This window comes from Ursus arctos, unplaced genomic scaffold (assembly GCF_023065955.2).
Source record: "Ursus arctos isolate Adak ecotype North America unplaced genomic scaffold, UrsArc2.0 scaffold_6, whole genome shotgun sequence".
NCBI lineage: Eukaryota > Metazoa > Chordata > Mammalia > Carnivora > Ursidae > Ursus > Ursus arctos.
Genome location: NW_026623078.1, coordinates 67874894 through 67894277, shown reverse-complemented (window position 1 = coordinate 67894277; position 19384 = coordinate 67874894). Strand labels below are relative to the sequence as shown.

The 19384-nt window shown below is 43.9% G+C and overlaps 1 protein-coding gene across 4 annotated transcripts in view; it reads right to left on the bottom strand.

Annotated features, from left to right (window-relative positions):
* Positions 1 to 19384, bottom strand: part of DEPTOR (DEP domain containing MTOR interacting protein) — a 136064-nt gene that overhangs the window by 89708 nt on the left and 26972 nt on the right. The window lies entirely within an intron of this gene.

Sequence of the window (19384 nt, the reverse complement as noted above, 5' to 3'; positions counted from 1 at the left end):
TTTTTTTTTCCCATTTGGTTTCCCTTCTTTTATCAGCCTGCATGTACTTTTTAATTCTCAAGGGTTTGAATTGGGTGAAACACGAGGTCAGCTTTCTTCCTGCTTTGCCCACATGGTCCTACGCTCCTAACCTCATATTCTCAACATTGTTCGGAAATGAGAGTGCCATACGAGTAAATCACACAGTAACTGTGTGTGCGAGGCCAGAGGCTTACTGTTTATTTTTTCCTCTGTAAAATGGAGGCAATTATGCTCACCCAGTCCGTGGCCATGTTGAGACTGGGCGACATAATGTCTATTAAGCATTGGCACCCAGCACAGTGCCTGGCACAACACAGGTCCCAGCCTCCTTTCTTCTACTTCCTAAGGAAGGAACTAGACTATACTCTTGCCTGCTTTTTGAACAGAATTCACTTGATGAAATTTAAGGGGTTTTGATATCCCAGGGGTTGTGAGTATAAGTTGGGAGCATACTGGGCTGGGGCTCTGAAGCTTAGAGCTCTTTCTTGCTAGACTGCTGTTATAGGCTGAAGCGTGTTCCCCTCAAATTCATATGTTGAGGCCCTAACCCCTGGTACTTCAGAATGTGACTGTATTTGGAGATAGGGTCTTTTAAAGGGTAATTATATTAAATTGAGGTCGTGAGGGTGGCCCTAATCCAATATGACTAGTGTCCTTATAAGGAGTGGAGATTAGGACACACTCCTGTACAGAGAAAAGACCATGAAGACACATGTAAATGGTGGCCACCTACAAGCCTAGGAACTAGGCCTCGGACAAACCAACCCTGCCAACAGCTTGATCTCAGATTTCTAGCCCCCCAGAACTGTGGGAAAGTAAATTTCTGTTGTTCAAGCCACTCCGTCTGTGATACTTTGTAATGGCGGCCTGAGCTGACCAAGACAACCAGGAAGTGCTAAGGCCTGGAGGCACCTAAGTAGTCTGCAGACAAAATGCTCAGCTGGGACGTCAGCAGGGAGAAGGGAGAGGAGGAGAGAAATGAAAATCCTAACACCTGTAAACTGCATAGAAAGGAAAAAACCACGTTCATTGCATTCCTACTCTATGCCCAGTATTATACTAAGCACTTTCACCTCTGCTGACTTAATGTCTATGGCCTGAATGTTGCATTCCCTCCTCCAAGTTCATGTATCAAAATGCTAAACCCTAAAATGTCCGTTATGAGGGCAATCGGGAACACAAGACTAGGAATAAGAACACTTGGCCCTCGTCCTGACACTGCCAGTAATTCCAGACGATCAAACTTCTGAGCGCCAGAATCCTCCCTGATAAAATGGGGATAATTATACCCATGGTGATGACCTCATCACATGGTCACAAAGTTCACTAATAAAGATAAAGCGAGCATTTTGAGCCCTTACTATGTGCTAGGCACTCTTTTCACGGCTTTATTGATATCAATCCTCATGGCCGCTCCCTGACGCAGGTAATGTTAAAACCACAAGGCCAATGTAGAGTTGTAATTATTAATAAAAAATAAACAAAGCCTAATAAAAAAACACGTTCACACAGGCGTGCTAAACTCTCACATGAATCCTTCTAATTAATTCAGTGACAATGACACTGAGTAATTTGTTTAACATGCTCAAAGTGGCAGAATGCGAAACATTAATTCTTAGACGTGATGTCTGTCAGCAATCCAAGAATAATGAAGACCAATTTATTTAGAAATTGAAACATGGAACAAGCTACCATATAATTTGGTGGAGGAGGAATATGTTATGAGCCAAAAGAGGAGTTTCAGCTCCTATAAACTTTCCAACTTAAAAAAAATTATTAGGTAATGTTTATCTTTAAATACTACAGAATAGAACCTTTCAGTTACTATCCTTTCATGAACCCAAGTGTGGTGCTATTTCTTGAACATTCTTGATTCCCACCGATTCCCACCCTACACGGAGGGGAGAAGACTCTTCCTTCAGCCCCACCAGGGCCTGGTATATTTCCATGTTTAGAAAACTGAGCAGTCATCTGATGGAGGGGAAAGAACTCTGGTTCCAGGATTTACTGATCATTTTAGACACATTACTGCAATTAAAAATGTTCAATAATGGTGATAGCATCTTTCTTTATTTCATAGTTAGAAATAGATTTCTAAAAATGACCATTAAAATTGTGCATCCTTGGGGGCACCTGGGTGGCTCAGTGGGTTAGGTGTCTGCCTTCAGCTCAGGTCATGATATCAGGCTCCTGGGATCGAGCCCCACATTGGGCTTCCTGCTCAGAAGGGAGTCTGCTTTTCTCTCTCTCTCTCTCCTTCTGCTCCGCCCCACCACTCCTTCTCTCTTTCAAATAAATAAATAAATCTTTAAAAAAAATTTTTTTAATTGTACAACCCCGAAAACCTATCCCAATAAAAAGATAAAATTCTTCACACTGCAAACACATAACCAAGTGTTTCTGCGTAGCACTGTGGTCACTTAATATTTGCTGAACAAATGAATGTCCAAGGACACTAAGAAATGATGCCATTTTCAAAAGGGTAAGGAGGCTTCTCACTAACCTAATAGGAATCCACATCCCACAACTTAGTAACCATCTATTACGGTGGAATTTATTTAAGTCTTTTTATAAAACTATTTATGCTTTCCATTCCAGGGTAATCAATTTCAAAGTTTTAATCCCTGTTGCATGTGCATGGGTGTTTTTTTTTTTTTAAAAAAATTTCCTTTTACTTGAACTAAACTTACCCCTTATAGGTTTTCATTAATATGCCAATATGCATGGAGCTTTCCACAAAGGGAATAGAGATAGGAATATTTCAATGTCTTAGGGAAAAATGGACATTTTGAGTAGCTAAGCCCCTCATGGAATAGAAAGACTCTACAAAATGCTGAGCAAGGGGCTAGAAGCCACACTTCAAACGTGGCATGCTGCCAGGACAGGTCAGTCACATTGTCTGCCATGGCCAACATCTCCTTCGATTTAAAACTGCCTTTCACACCTTACCCAACCCTGGCAGGGTTCACAACCCTGGGCCTGTTTTCTTTCTGTGTGGGGCAGAGCCTGGCTGAAAGAGCCCTTGACTTATGGCAGCCCCTGCACATACATGCCTATAGGCTATTCAGTGAGATCAGAGGCACGAGATCTTACCCAACTCAAGTGACATAATCAGTGAAAGCCAAGCAGAATGGCTCCCTCCAAGATTTAAACTAGAGCTGAAGTTTTCAAACTCGATTTGTGACACGGAATACTTTGTTCAAATGGAACTCACCTCAATGTCAATGTGTAAAACAGAGCAATGTGGGCTGTTCTGGCTAAAAGGCTGCCAAGTCTGGGGTATTTCCTGGTTCTCCCATTCGGTTCTCCCACGTACACCCTCCGTATTTCCAAGACTATTTCCATGGAATTCCTAGACCAAAGGTGAACAATCCCCAACACTAGAAGACGCTGAGGCAACTGGCCGACCAGGAACGAGAGGGGAGTGGGGAGGCCAGCACAGCGAAGCTGGGAGGTGAGGAGAAAGAGGTGGCAAATGAGGGACAGCAAGAGAGGACTGTCCCTGGAGTGCCTTGGTTCCTCAGGTTTTCCAGTTCTTCTCCCACGCGATGCCCGTCTTAATAATAACAGAACAGTACCAATCCCTTCAGGGGCCTGAAGAAGCCTCGATTCTCTGAATCCAAAAGAAGCACACCTACTCGGGCTCTAAGGAGGCCTTCCAAACTTCCTCACCTGTGTCTCATCTCCCAACCACAGACGCACCCGCCTCGAAGTCTGGACGCACTGGACTCTTCCCATGCCCTGCGCGTGCCATCACCTCCCATGCCTCTGCTCAAGACAGAGACCCTCCTTCTGCCTTAAATAACTCAAAACATCGTCTCTGCTCTTCAGCGTAAAAGGCACCTCCTCTGTGAATGTTCCCCCAGCCTTCGAAAGCCAGAGCACCTTCTTTCCTCTCTCCTGTGCTGCTTTAGCGCCATGAGTGAAACATTCATCCCACTGTGGGACAGTTAGATGAGGAACAGGATACTTAGGGAGAGTTGCTTCTTTGTTGGTGTAATTCTAGTGCCTAGCACATAGTAGGGGACAGGTTCTCATTGGTGTGAAAAATCAATTAGTTCATACAATGCACTCAGTACCAAGAAGGCATAGGGCAGAACAGTCTACTGACTAACAGTCCAAATCGATCCACACTGAACCACTGGGGAAAATAACCATTTCTATTTTAGCTGCATTTTCAATACCACTGGCTAAGGAATTTAAATACGAAAACCACCTTCCCGTCCTTCATCTCAGACAGTTGGTTCACAGGCTTTAGATTCAAGGTGATTTTGTCATATTCTATTCCTGTCCAGCTAACCAGCTGCTGGGCTTACATCAGACAATTTCCTCTTCTAGCCCTAGGAGAACAAACATTACTGAGAGCAGGGTGTTAATAATCCCTGCAAAATTACCCTCCATCTGATAAGAAATGCAGAAATTGTTTTTCGAAAAATAGCTTGCAGAGAACTGCACAGGTTGTGGGGCCCAGGGAACAAAGGGGGGACAGAAAGCACATATTCTCATTTAAAAACAGCGTCATAAATCTCAGCCAAAGTAAACAGTTTAATTAAAAAACACAGCAAGCCAAACAGTAGGGCTGACAGTGTGAGCCTCGTGATTTGGGCAACAGCACTGACATGGATGTGCTGTCAACCAAGCTGTTGTCTTTCCCAGATGTTCAGTCAATATCTGTCCTCGGGGATCAGAGAACTCAGAGAGATGACTCTTGATCACCTACCCCTGAAAGGACCTGAGTCTAAAAGGGGTGAGAAAAAAAGACAGGAATAAATGAAATCTAACCTACTGCATTTTCTTTTAGTGTTGAATTGACTTTACGATTAAAATTTTATTTTTTTATTATAATAATATTTTTTATTATATTATGTTAGTCACCATACAGTACATCCCTGGTTTCTGATGTAAAGTTCGATGACTCATTAGTTGCGTATAACACCCAGTGCACCATGCAATACGTGCCCTCCTCACTACCCATCACCAGCCTATCCCATTCCCCCACCCCCCTCCCCTCTGAAGCCCTCAGTTTGTTTAAATGATGCAAATAATACGTGCTCGTGGTAGATAAAAAGAAACTCAAATAGGTCTAACACGAAGCTGGGTACAGATCATGAATTGGTAACTGTCGAAGCCAGAAGACAGCTGCATGGGGGTTACGCCTATATTTACTTTGGGGTATATTCAAAATTTTCCTTGACCCCCACTTTTCGAAAGAAGCCAATGTTAGTAGTTGCTTATGTATTCTTGCAAAAATCTCCTATATACACATGCATGGCTATGTTTATGTACATTTCTATGTGAAATAGGATCATAATACACATTTCAGGTACTTTTGCTTCAGGAAGATGCTTGAATTCTCCCAACCTGATCATAACAACAGAAAAAATACACACAGTGATAGGAAGGAAAGAGCATAAAACAGGTTAATGCCAATAGAGTACACGTGATTCTGGAGAGCCAGAAGGAGTTGGTGTCAGATCACACACACACACACACACACACACACACTGCATGCACACTATGCAGAAAGGTGCAGTGACCACCTTCAATGACAGTGATGGCAAATGTTCCACCAGCAAGACCCCTTTGCAAGGCTCTGAGAATCAGGAACAAAGGGAGAGCCATCAGTTCTACCCAGAGCCCTTCCAGGCCACATGTCAGGTCAGTGCAAGCACAGTCCTCTAAGCTGTGTGTCTTGTCACCACACAACTGAGATGGGAAGCACACCCATGAGGGAAGCATGTTTGATTCCAAGTCCTACATATCATGCACTATATTTGAGATCTTGACGATGGCGTATTAGCAGAAACAATAACAGTTATTTCACATTTGAACAGAGCCATACCCTATCAGAGCTGAGCCTAATGATAGTCCTGTGATTAGGAAGGCACTGTCATATTCATTTGACAGATAAGGAAGCAAGTTCAGAAAAATTAAAGGGACATGCTCAAGTCACAATTTGATCAGGAGCAGTCAGAATTGAACCCAGATCTTCTGATTTCTACGTTTAGAAAGCGTTCCATGACACCACATTTTAAATGCCAGAAGCATCTGTCTTCTGCCTATTTTATGCTCATGTAGACTAAGGAAGAGAAAACGCCAAGTGTCATGGAAAGGTGAAAACTTACGCAATTTATATATCCTACGGATACTGCTACCAATATAAATACAAATGGGGCTCACAGAAGTGCCCACAAGAGAAGTCATCACACTGTCTTCATGTCTGTATTGAGCCAATGTTGTATAATTAAGATGCCACTCCTGGGGTGCTGGGGGGGCAGGAAATGGAGCTGGTGATTTACACCATCCCAGAGAGTAGGCATCAGTTCATAGGGGACCTACAACAAACCCTTTTAATGACATGTGCCTAAGAGCTCACGAGGCCCTTTTATTTTATTTTATTTTATTTTTTTAATGATTTTTTATTATATTATGTTAGTCACCATACAGTACATCCCCGGTTTCCGATGTAAGGCTCGATGATTCATTAGTTGTGTATAACACCCAGTGCACCATGCAATACGTGCCCTCCTTACTACCCATCACCGGTCTATCCCATTCCCCCACCCCCCTCCCCTCTGAAGTCCTCAGTTTGTTTCTCATAGTCCATAGTCTCTCATGTTTCATTCCCCCTTCCGATTACCCCCCCTTTCTTTATCCCTTTCTTCCCCTACCGATCATCCTAGTTCTTATGTTCCATAGATGAGAGAAATCATATGATAGTTGTCTTTCTCTGCTTGACTTATTTCACTTAGCATTATCTCCTCCTGTGCTGTCCATGTTGTAGCAAATGTTGAGAACTCGTTCTTTCTGATAGCTGAGTAATATTCCATCGTACATATGGACCACAACTTCTTAATCCAGTCATCTGTTGAAGGGCATCTCGGCTCCTTCCACAATTTAGCTATTGTGGACATTGCTGCTATGAACATTGGGGTACATATGGCCCTTCTCTTCACTACGTCTGTATCTTTGGGGTAAATACCCAGTAGTGCAATACGAGGCCCTTTTAAATCTTTCATCTCATCTGGGAGATAAGAGGTAAATACAGGGTCAAGACGGGAAGGTCCCTATGTCAGCCTTCCTTACCTCATTAGACCTGAGATTTTCACTGAGTTCTTCCTCCTAGGCTTTTTCCTATGAGGTCTCCTGTTCTAAAGGAACAAAGAGCAATTGCATCAACATCCCCAGCTCTGATCTCTTTCTCTGATAAGTCAGAAGTTCTTCCTGCCTGCAAAGCGCCTTTCCAAGAAGCTCCAAGACTTTTTTTTTCAAATAGGTCATTATTTGTTTACACCACACCCAGGCGTATCAGGCCTCTAACTGCCATTTTACATGTGAAGAAACAAGCCCAGAATGGTCCATGGAACTCACTGAGCACACAGAGTGACTCACAGGACCGGTACTGGTTACTGAGTCCACGGAATAGGTAGCAGCGTGTGGGGGATAAGAAAGTATAGCTTTCAGGTAGGAATAGGGACTCTGGTGCATTAGTCAGCAAATGAACTTCCTGCTCTCCTCGTTCATGATTTGTCCTTCATTCAGAGCAGAGCTGTGGAGCCAGACAGACTGGGGTTCAAATCCAAGCTCCATCCATTATTCGCTGTGTAACTTTGGACAAAGCATTCAACTTCTCAGTACCTCAACTTTCTCATCTATAAAATGGGCATAATAATGCATGTCTCATACTGTGAGGATTAAATGAGAAAACTCTATGTAAAGTGCTTAATAAGCTCTCAGTAAACGCCAATCCTTATTGCTGTTATTATTACTATTATGTGATATATTTCATCATCAGATTTCACCAAAAGCACCCTCAAGAAGCCACTAAGTATGTATTTCAGTTACTTTTTAGAACAAATCCAGGCAGTCCTCAAGTTGCTGACCATTGTTTTCCAGTATGGGTGCAGGCTTTTGCTTTACATTTGCTTAATATCTCTGGGAGTGAATCAGGGAACAACTGGGGTGAATTAGCGATTTTATCTAAGTCTAGTTAAGCTAGACTTAACTGTTCTTCTTCGTTCAAGGACGAGAAAAAGCTCCGCATGTGGGGTGGCAGGTAAACACAGAGGAAACCAAACGTGAAAGAGCGCTCAGTCGCTCCCTAAAAACACACGGAGGCCTCCCTTCCCGCGAGGTCTACTAGAACTAATCTCACCCCTTCTGTGGCCTCAACCAAACTGATAACTAACTGACTTGTTTTAACAGGAAACAACCTTCGGGCTATCCAGTCCAAGCCCTCCCTGACATCACTGTTGGGCAGATGGGAAAGCTGATGCTTAGAAGTTAGGTGACTTGCCCACGTTCAACCCACTGGAATGTCAACTTTGGCCTCCTGACTTGAACCAGACTCTGCTGAACTCCACTGTGGGACGGCCTGGAAACAGTGACTGATGCCACTCTAGCCCTTTCCTGAGGAGTGGTCCACTGATGGGCGAGCTGGCCTAGACTCTGTCTGTGACAGCCTCTCAAGTCACCTGTTGTCACACCCAGCCTGTATGCCCTCTTGAGAAAGACACTGCATTCCAACAGCACATTTAGTGTTGGAAACTGAAAACTTCTCAGAGAAGAAACTGTCTCAGGGCCTATTTTATACATACACACAGAGACAGACAGAGAGAGAGAGAGAGAGAGAGAGAGAGATGAAGTACAAAGATCATGAAATAATAACTAAATATTGTTCACTGGACCCCCGAGTGGAATCGACAGAATACCAGCCAGGTGCTCTGTGGACTGGGGGCGGGGGCAGATAACAGAGATTGAGAGATTCAGGTTAGAGAAGGTGAGGGTAGTGGTGCTCAAAGAAAGCCTTCACTGACATCACCGGAGGGCTTGGTAACCACAGAGCGCTGGCCCCCACCTGCTAAGTTTGTAATTCAGTAGGTCTGGAGGTGGGCCCAAGAATCTGCATTTTTTCAGGTTTTTTTATTTACTCATTTGAGAGACAGAGAGTGAGAGCATGAGCAGGGGGGAGGGTGAGAGGGAGAGGATGCAGCAGACTCCCCGCTGAGCAGGGAGCCCAATGTGGGGCTGGATCCCAGGACCCCTGGATCATGACCTGAGCCGAAGGCAGACACTTCACTGACTGAGCCACCCAGGCGCCCCAAGAATCTGCGTTTCTAACAAAGGTCCAGGTGACGCTAATGCTGTTCTTCAGGGAGCACACTTTGCAAACCACCTGGGGTGGAGTGAAATAGAGCCAACATTGTGTTGCGGAATCCAAAGAAGAGAGTAAGGGGAGGAGGCAGGGGGAGAGTGACCGTGAGGTGAGCCCTGAGCCAGCAGCCTTCCAGGGCCCCGTGTGGGCCAGGTGGGACATACTCGCAGGGAGTCTGTTTCCAGGCACTGGAGTGTCCCCCCCAGGGAATCGGGAACCCATGAGTCTACAGCCCACATCTTGCCAAAAACCCATAAAAGGCTGAGAAGTGAACTAGCTCCCAGTTCAACCTATGGTGTGATTCTTAGGGCCCCTTCTTCCTTTAAATGTCTCCCCTCCTGCTCACTGATGCTCCTTCCTCCCTAACGAGGAGCACAGCTGTTCATCCAATACAAAGGCATAAAAGCCTTTTTCTTTTTTTAAGACAGGTCTTTGGCTGAGGAACAGGTGACAAGCTGACTCATATTAAAAGGAACCGGTTAAGCAGCCAGTCTCAATGGTGGCATGGTATCTCTTCCCATTTTGATTGAGAGGAAGTGTAAGTAGGAAGCTGCATGACGACTTTGAAGGAAGAAGAGGAAAGAACTGGTCTGGCTGGTGGGAAGGATGCTCAAAGCGGAAGCCAGACTCAGGAAGCAGACCTCACAGTCCTCACAGGCTGGGGGGAGGAACAGATGCCAAGTACTGTGCTGGCCCGGGGAGGAGTCAGGCCACCTGTAGCGTGTGCCGTTTCTGTCCAGGTAATGTGGCCCCGGCGGGGAGGACTCTTAACCGAATTAGGATCTGAGCTTCCTAATCAGAAACGTGAGGAAACCAATGAGATGATTTCTAAAAATCTCTTTCAACTCTAACTTCTCTGTTTTTTATGGACACCCTGAAGAGCCCCCAGGGTAAATCCTCACTCGCAACATCAAAATAGAACAGGCCGTTCGGGGCACATTTTGTACTAAAAAGAGTTACCGCAAACCACACGGCCCGGGAGCACAGAACAGCAATTTCATTTCCTCTGAGCTTCCAAACAAGGGTGAACATATCAAAGTGAATCTTGTGCTAAGCGGGCTCTACACACAGCGTCTAGGGTCACAGTCACCTATATTCAGCTCACGGGACAGACGCCGAAGCTGTCGGAGTGCCAGAGGCTTTGGGCGTGCAGGTCTAGGACATGAGAATACAACATTTCTCTGGGTTTCAAAGTACTTCGAGTGCCTCAAAAGTGTTATCAGGGGAGGGGGTGCCTGGGGGGGCTCTGTCAGTTAAGCGTCCGATGCTTGATTTCAGCTAAGGTCATGATCTCAGGGTAGTGAGACTGAGCCCTGCATCGGGCTCTGCGCTGAGCGGGGAGTCTGCTTAAGATGCTCTCTCTCTCAGGGCGCCTGGGTGGCTCAGTCGTTAAGCGTCCACTTTTGGCTCAGGTCATGATCCCAGGGTCCTGGGATGGAGTCCCGCGTTGGGATCCCTGCTCAGGGGGGAGCCTGCTTTTCCCTCTCTCTCTCTGCCCTTCTCCCTTGCTCCTGCTCTCTCTGCCTCTCTCTCTCAAATAAATAACTAGAATCTTAAAAAAAAAAATAGATGCTCTCTCTCCCCCTCCGCCCCTCCCCCCACTCACACGTGCTCGCTCACTCTCACGAATAAATAAATCTTTTTTTAAAAAGTGTTATCAGGGATATCTGCAGCTATTGTGAAGGCTGCTTTCAGCTAAGGGGCTTCTAAAAGATTTCTCATCCAATATACATTTATTGAGCCCCAACTGCATACCAGGCATAGCTGGAACAATTGCTCAGGGTAAACTAGTTTTTGTAGTTCAAGACCATGTAACTGAAACCAGCGTCATCTCTTCAAAATGAAAATGTTGTATTCTATGTATGTAGGGTGCGCGCGTGTGCGCGCGCGCACACACACACACACACACACCAACGTCTCCATAATATGTTAAAGCTGCATCTATCCAATTATTTTCCTCTCCCTTTATTTCCTCTGTTTTAGCCCACATGTATCACCTTCATTTCTGCCTCTGTCCCTATATGTATCCTATTTCTTTTGCAGAATATGCTCCGTCGTTTTTCCTATCCATCCAGTAAAGTCTAGCTCAACTCCACCTTCCTCCATGATGTCTTCTCTCATCTAACCAGATCTGATCTCATTTCCCTGACTCCACTATGATCTATTTTCTACAGGCTCCTGTTTATCCATATATTATTATTTTCTTCTTATTTGCATTAATGCTCTTCAACTACACTACAAATTCTATGCTTATAGAACTATTTCATCTCTCTTGCATATGTCCCAGAGCATCTGGGACAGGGCTAATGGTAAATGATACTCCGTATAAGGGTCTGGGTTCCCATCTTTGTTTTCAGCTAGACAGAAAGACACATCAGCACAGTACAGAATGCAAAACTTGCATCTCTAGTCTTGGGCCCTTTAGTGGCTATGTAGCCATCCAGGTTGCAAATACTCAGCAGTACTTCAAAGCATTTCTGCTATTTCCTTTCTATTAATATGAAAGAATATTTGGACCACATATGTGTGTGTTTGGTTTCCCCCAGATAAGTAACGTTCAGTGACTCTTCCTTCAGAAACAGCCCACACCCGGGCGCCTGGGTGGCTCAGTTGACTAAGCATCCGACTCTTGATCTCAGCTCAGGTCTTGATCTCAGGGTCATGAGTAGCTGGGTGTGGAGCCTACTTAGAAAAAAAAAAGAGGGGCCCAATAGCTGCCTACTACAACCTCCTTGTACTTTTTGAAAGCTGTAGCGTATATATTGATCTCTCAAAAAAGAAATCAATTAAAAAATCAGAATTACAGTCTGGGAGTTAAGATGGCGGAGGAGTAGGGGACCCCTTTTTCAGCCGGTCCCCTGAGTCGAGCTGGATAGGTACCAGACCAGCCTGAACATCCACGGAATCAGCCTGAGACGCAGGAAGATACATCTGGATCTCTACAAATGAACATCTCCAGCGCTGAGTATTGAGGTACGAAGTGGGGAGCCGTGAAACCGCACACAGATATCGGAAGATAAACGGAAGGGGGAGGGAGCCGCTGCATTCGGGCGCCCGGAAGCGGTAGCCACCTGCACGGGGGAGCGGGCGGACTCGTGGACCGGCACCCGCGAGAGCAGACTGAGACCTTGAGCCGGGAACGCACGCCACCAGACTGAAACGGAGCTCCGGTGTGCTCACTGGATCCAGACTGAGACCGGGAGCTCCAGAGCGCGCGGGGGCGGCTGGCGGCTGGTGGTGTTAGAAACACAGACAGAGACACGCCGGCCCTGGAAGTGAGGGCTGGGACGCAGGGTGTGGGGCGCACATCCCAGGATGCTGCAGGGTTAAGCAGCACCAACAGTAACAGAGTTAAAGTGGCCAGAACATCAGTGGAGAACGGTCCACGATCCCTCTGTTCTGAGACACAGGCTGAGATTCGACCGCTGCTGCTCTGACTCTCAGAAGAGGCACAGCAAACCGCCAGAGAACAAAAGCCTGGAAATACCGGCTCACAGTGTGCCCATCCCCATACCCGCTTGCAGGGGACACAGAGACTCTACCCAAACAGGGTTGCCTGAGTATCGGCGCGGCAGGCCCCTCCCCCAGAAGGCAGGCTGAAAAATCAAGAAGCCCACATCCCTAAGATCCCTATAAAACAAGGGCGCACGGCCTGGGTCCCGGTCAATAATTTGGGCTCTGGACAACCCCGCAACCTCTCCTCATCAGAATGACAAGAAGGAGAAATCCCCCCCAGCAAAGAAAAGAAATGTTCTGCCACAGAACTAATGGATATGGATATAACCAAATTATCAGAAATGGAATTCAGAGTAACAATGGTCAAGATGATGTGTAGACTTGAAAAAAGTATTAACGAAAATGTTAATGAGAATATCGAATCTCTAAGGGCAGAAATGAGAGTGAATCTGGCAGAAATTAAAAATTCTATGAGCCAAATGCAGTCAAAACTAAAGGCTCTGACGGCCAGGGTGAATGAGGCAGAAGAACATATCAGCGAAGTGGAGGATGGGTTAGTAGAAGAGAAAGCTAAAATAGAATCTGGACTCAAAGAAATCCATTCTCATGAATGTAGGTTACAGGAGATTACTGACTCAATGAAACGTTCCAATGTCAGAATCATCGGCATCCCCGAGGGGGTGGAGAAAAACAGAGGTCTAGAAGAGATACTTGAACAAATTGTAGCTGACAACTTCCCTAATCTAGCAAAGGAAACAAACATTCGTGTCCAAGAGGCAGAGAGGACCCCTCCCAGGCTCTACCACAACAAACCTACATCACGTCACGTCGTAGTGCATTCGCAAATATTAGATCCAAGGATACAGTATTGAAAGCGGCCAGGGCAAAGAAATTTCTCACGTAGCAAGGCAAAGGTATCAGAATTACATCAGACCTGTCTACACAGACCTGGAATGAGAGAAAGGGTTGGGAGGGCATTTTTAAAGCTCTTTCAGAGAAAAACATGCAGCCAAGGATCCTTTACCCAGCAAGGCTGTCATTCAGAATTGATGGAGAAATAAAGACCTTCCAGAATCGCCAGTCATTGACCAATTTCGTAACCACGAAACCAGTCCTACAGGAGATATTAAGGGGGGTTCTATAAAAGTAAAAAGGCCCCAAGAGTGATACAGAACAGAAAGTCACAATCTATAGAAACAAAGACTTTACTGGCAACATGGCATCATTAAAATCATATCTCTCAATAATCAGTCTCAATGTAAATGGCCTAAATGCTCCCATAAATGACACAGGGTTGCAGATTGGATAAAAAGACATGACCCATCCATTTGCTGTCTACAAGAGACTCATTTTGAACCTAAAGACACATTCAGACTGAAAGTAAAGGGATGGAATACCATCTTTCACGCCAATGGACCTCAAAAGAAAGCTGGGGTAGCAATTCTCATAGCAGACAGATTGGATTTTAAACTAAAGACTATAGTTAGAGACACAGAAGGGCACTATATTATTCTTAAAGGATGTATCCAACAAGTGGCTATGACAATTATAAATATATATGCCCCCAACAGGGGAGCAGCAAGATACACAAGCCAACTCTTAACCAGAATAAAGAGACATATAGATAAAAATACGTTAATAGTAGGGGACCTCAACACTCCACTATCAGAAATAGACAGAGCACCCATGCAGAAAATTGACAAAGAAACAAGGGCGTTGAATGCCATACTTGATGAGTTGGACCTCATAGATATATATATATATATAGAACACTACACCCCAGAAACAAAGAATACTCATTCTATTCTAATGCCCGTGGAACATTCTCAAGAACAGACTATGTTCTGGGACACAAAACAGGTCTCAACCAATACCAAAAGACTGAAATTATTCCCTGCATATTCTCAGACCACAACGCTTTGAAATTGGAACTCAACCACAAGGAAAAATTTGGAAGAAACTCAAACACTTGGAGACTAAGAACCATCCTTCTCAGGGATGATTCGATAAACAAGGAAATCAAAAATCAATTTAAACAATTTATGGAGACCAACGAGAATGAAAACACAATGGTCCAAAACCTATGGGATACTGCAAAGGCAGAACTAAGGGGGAAATACATAGCCATCCAAGCCTCACTCAAAAGAACAGAAACATCTAAAATGCAGTTTTTATATTCTCACCTCAAGAAGCTGGAACAGCAACAGAGGGACAGGCCTAATCCACTCACTAGGAAGTGGTTGACCAAGATTAGAGCAGAAATCAATGAATTCGAAACCAGGAGTACAGTAGAGCAGATCAACAGAACTAGAAGCTGGTTCTTTGAATGAATAAATAAGATCAATAAGCCACTGGCAAGACTTATCCAAAAGAATAGAGAAAGGACCCAAATTAATAAAATTATGAATGAAAAAGGAGAGGTCACAACCAACACCAATGAAATTGTAAGGATTATTAGAAACTTTTATCAACAGCTTTATGCCAATAAATTAAGCAATCTGGAAGAGATGGAGGCCTTCCTGGAAACCTATAAACTACCAAGACTGAAACAGGAAGAAATTGATTTTTTAAACAGGCCAATTAATTATGAAGAGATTGAAACAGTGATAAACAACCTTCCAAAAAACAAAACTCGAGGCCCAGACAGTTTTCCTGGGGAATTCTACCAAACATTCAAAGAAGAAATAATACCTATTCTTCTAAAGCTATTTCAAAAAATAGAAACAGAAGGAAAGCTACCAAACTCATTCTATGAGGCCAATATTACCTTAATCTCCAAACCAGGCAAAGACCCCATCAAAAAGGAGAATTACAGACCAATTTCCCTAATGAATATGGAAGCCAAAATCCTCAACAAGATCCTGGCTAATAGAATCCAACAATACATTAAAAGGATTATCCATCATGACCAAGTGGGATTCATCCCTGGGATGCAAGGGTGGTTCAACTTTGCATATCAATCAGTGTCATAGGTTTTATCCAGAAAGAAAAATTCAAAAATCATATGATTCTCTCAATAGATGCAGAAAAAGCATTTGACAAAATACAGCATCCTTTCCTGATTAAAACCTTTCAGAGAGTAGGGATAGAGGGTACATTCCTCAGTCTCATAAAAACCATCTATGAACAGCCTACAGCAAATATCATTCTCAATGGGGAAAAGCTGGAAGCCTTTCCCTTAAGATCAGGAACTCGACAAGGATGCCCATTCTCGCCACTATTATTCAACATAGTACTAGAAGTCCTTGCAACAGCAATCAGACAACAAAAAGGGATAAAAGGTATCCAAATCGGCAAAGAAGAAGTCAAAATGTCTCTCTTTGCAGATGACATGATACTCTATACGGAAAACCCAAAAGAATCCACTCCCAAACTATTAGAAGTTATAGAGCAATTCAGTAATGCGGCGGGATACAAAATCAATGCTCAGAAATCAGTTGCATTTCTATACACGAACAATGAGACTGAAGAAAGAGAAATTAGTGAATCCATCCCATTTACAATAGCACCAAAAACCATACGTTACCTTGGAATTAACTTTACCAGAGACGTAAAGGATCTATATTCAAAAACTATAAATCACTCTTGAAAGACATTGAGGAAGACACAAAAAGATGGAAAAATATTCCATGCTCATGGATCGGAAGAATTAACATAGTTAAAATGTCCATGCTACCCAGAGCAATCTACACTTTCAATGCTATCCCGATCAAAATACCAATGACATTTTTCAAAGAACTGGAACAAATAGTCCTTAAATTTGTATGGAACCAGAAAAGGCCCTGAATCGCCAAGGAACTGTTGAAAAGGAAAAATAAAGCTGGGTTGCATCACAATGCCGGATTTCGAGCTGTACTACAAAGCTGTGACCACAAAGACAGCATGGTACTGGCGCAAAAATAGACACACAGACCAACGGAACAGAATAGACAACCCAGAAATGGACCCTCGGCTCTTTGGGCAACTAATCTTTGATAAAGCAGGAAAAAACATCCAGTGGAAAAAAGACAGTGTCTTCAATAAATGGTGCTGGGAAAATTGGACAGCTACATGCAAAAGAATGAAACTTGACCACTCTCTCACACCATACACAAAAATAAACTCCAAATGAATGAAAGACCTCGATGTGAGACAGGAATCCATAAAAATCCTAGAGGAGAACATAGGCAGCAACCTCTACGACATCGGCCACAGCAACCTTTTTCATGACACATCTCCAAAGGCAAGAGAAACAAAAGATAAAATGAACTTGTGGGACTTCATCAAGATAAAAAGCTTCTGCACAGCCAAGGAAACAGTCAAAAAAGCTAAGAGGCAGCCCACGGAATGGGAGAATATATTTGCAAATGATACTAGAGATCAAAGACTGGTATCCAAGATCTACAAAGAACTTCTCAAACTCAATACACGAGAAACAAATAAATAAATCATAAAATTGGCAGAAGATATGAACAGACACTTTTCCAATGAAGACATACAAATGGCTAACAGACACATGAAAAAATGTTCAAAATCATCAGCCATCAGGGAAATTCAAATCAAAACCACACTAAGATACCACCTTACGCCAGTTAGAATGGCAAAAATTGACAAGGCAAGAAAGAACAATTGCTGGAGTGGATGTGGAGAAAGGGGATCCCTCCTACATTGTTGGTGGGAATGCAAGTTGGTACAGCCACTCTGGAAATCAGTGTGGAGGTCCCTTAAAAAGTTAAAAATTGAGCTACCCTATGACCCAGCCATTGCACTACTGGGTATTTACCCCAAAGATACAGACGTAGTGAAGAGAAGGGCCATATGTACCCCAATGTTCCTAGCAGCATTGTCCACAATAGCTAAATCATGGAAGGAACCGAGATGCCCTTCAACAGATGACTGGATTAAGAAGATGTGGTCCATATATACAATGGAATATTACTCAGCTATCAGAAAGAACGAGTTCTCAATATTTGCTGCAACATGGACGGCACTGAAGGAGATAATGCTAAGTGAAAAAAGTCAAGCAGAGAAAGACAATTATTATATGATTTCTCTCATCTATGGAACATAAGAACTAGGATGATCGGTAGGGGAAGAAAGGGATAAAGAAAGGGGGGTAATCAGAAGGGGGAATGAAGCATGAGAGACTATGGACTCTGAGAAACAAACTGAGGGCTTCAGAGGGGAGGGTGATAAGGGAATGGGATAAGCTGGTGATGGGTAGTAAGGAGGGCACGTATTGCATGGTGCACTGGGTGTTATACGCAACGAATCAGCGAACTTTACATCAAAAACCAGGGATGTACTGTATGGTGACTAACATAATATAATAAAAAAAAATTTAATAAAAAATTTTTAAAAATCAGAATTAAAAAAGAAAAAGAAAAAGAAAAAAAAAGAGCCCACACTGTTCTTCACAGACTGTGTATTGAGCAGGTGTCTGCCTTTAGCTCCAGCTCTGTCAAGGTCCAGGCAGGTCTGGACAGATGTGGCTCAGGCTGGTGGCCAGGGCTCTCCAGGAATCCACTGACAGCTGGGCAAAGGAGCCAGACCTCCAGAGAGGAGGGAAGTTGGGAGAAGGCTATGGTACCTGGTCAGCCCCAAAGACACGGAGCTGAGTTTGAAGGTGCTGTGTTCACTAAAGTTTTGTGAAGTGACGGGCCAGAGGCAGCCGTGCTGTGGTGAAAGGGTGACAAAGCACACATGAAAAGAGAATACTGAGAGTCTCAGGAGCAGTGATACAGACAAAAATACACACACAAACACTGGGAAACAAGAAAGGTCACAAGAAGGGCTGTTGAGAAACATCCAAATGACTCCAAAATAAGCACTTTCAGGGGTTAGTAGTCGCTTTTAGGTACTCAACACACTTACAACCAAATGTTTAGGCCACCTTTCATACCTGGGTATAGTGTAGACACCACATCCACTGGTATTGTGATTTCGTTTGTGACTAACAGAATGCAAGTAAAATGAAACTCTGGGAGAATGGATAAGTCATAGGGATAAAGGCACAGCATAGGGAATATAACCAATGATATTCTAACAGTGCTGCACGGTGACAGATGGTTACTACACTTGTGGTGAGCACTGCATAACGTGTTAACTTGTGGAATCACTAAGTGGGACACCTGAAACTACTGTCACACCGTGTGTCAGCTAGGCTCAAAAAAGAAAAAAAAAGTGAAACCCCGGGGGAAACTCAACCTAAAAATCTACATTTCACTTACAACAACGTAGAAAACAAAAAACACTTCTCAGGGCCACGTAAGAAAATTAGTATTTCACATACCTAATATCCCCCTCGGGAAAATCTTCACAGACCTGTCAGAGACCCAGCTAGTGAGAAGAAACTACTAGCAATCTAGTTATTGCCTTATTCCAGGTTTACATTTGCCCTTTCTTACCATCGCTCCTGTGACCCTTGCAGGAAATCAACACACTTAGAGCTACATTTTCCAGACTACGTAGGTACCCATGTGGTCCCTGAAGACACCTGACGTCTGCTTGTTCCTACTTCAGGAGGCTTTGGTGCATATAACCTCCTAGATGGAGACCCACACTTGCCTGGATTCCAGGTCACTCAGACTGGGGAGCAGAGAGAAGCAGAGGGACCGAAGCAGAAGCAAAAAGCCATGAGTAACAGCCAAGAAGGAATTACACCAAGTGCGAAAGAAAGACTCAAGGGGGTAACTCTGGAACCTCCAGGTTTCTATATATCTGAGTCCCACTGAGGTTCTGCATAGTAATAACGTCACATTGCATGTCCTTGGC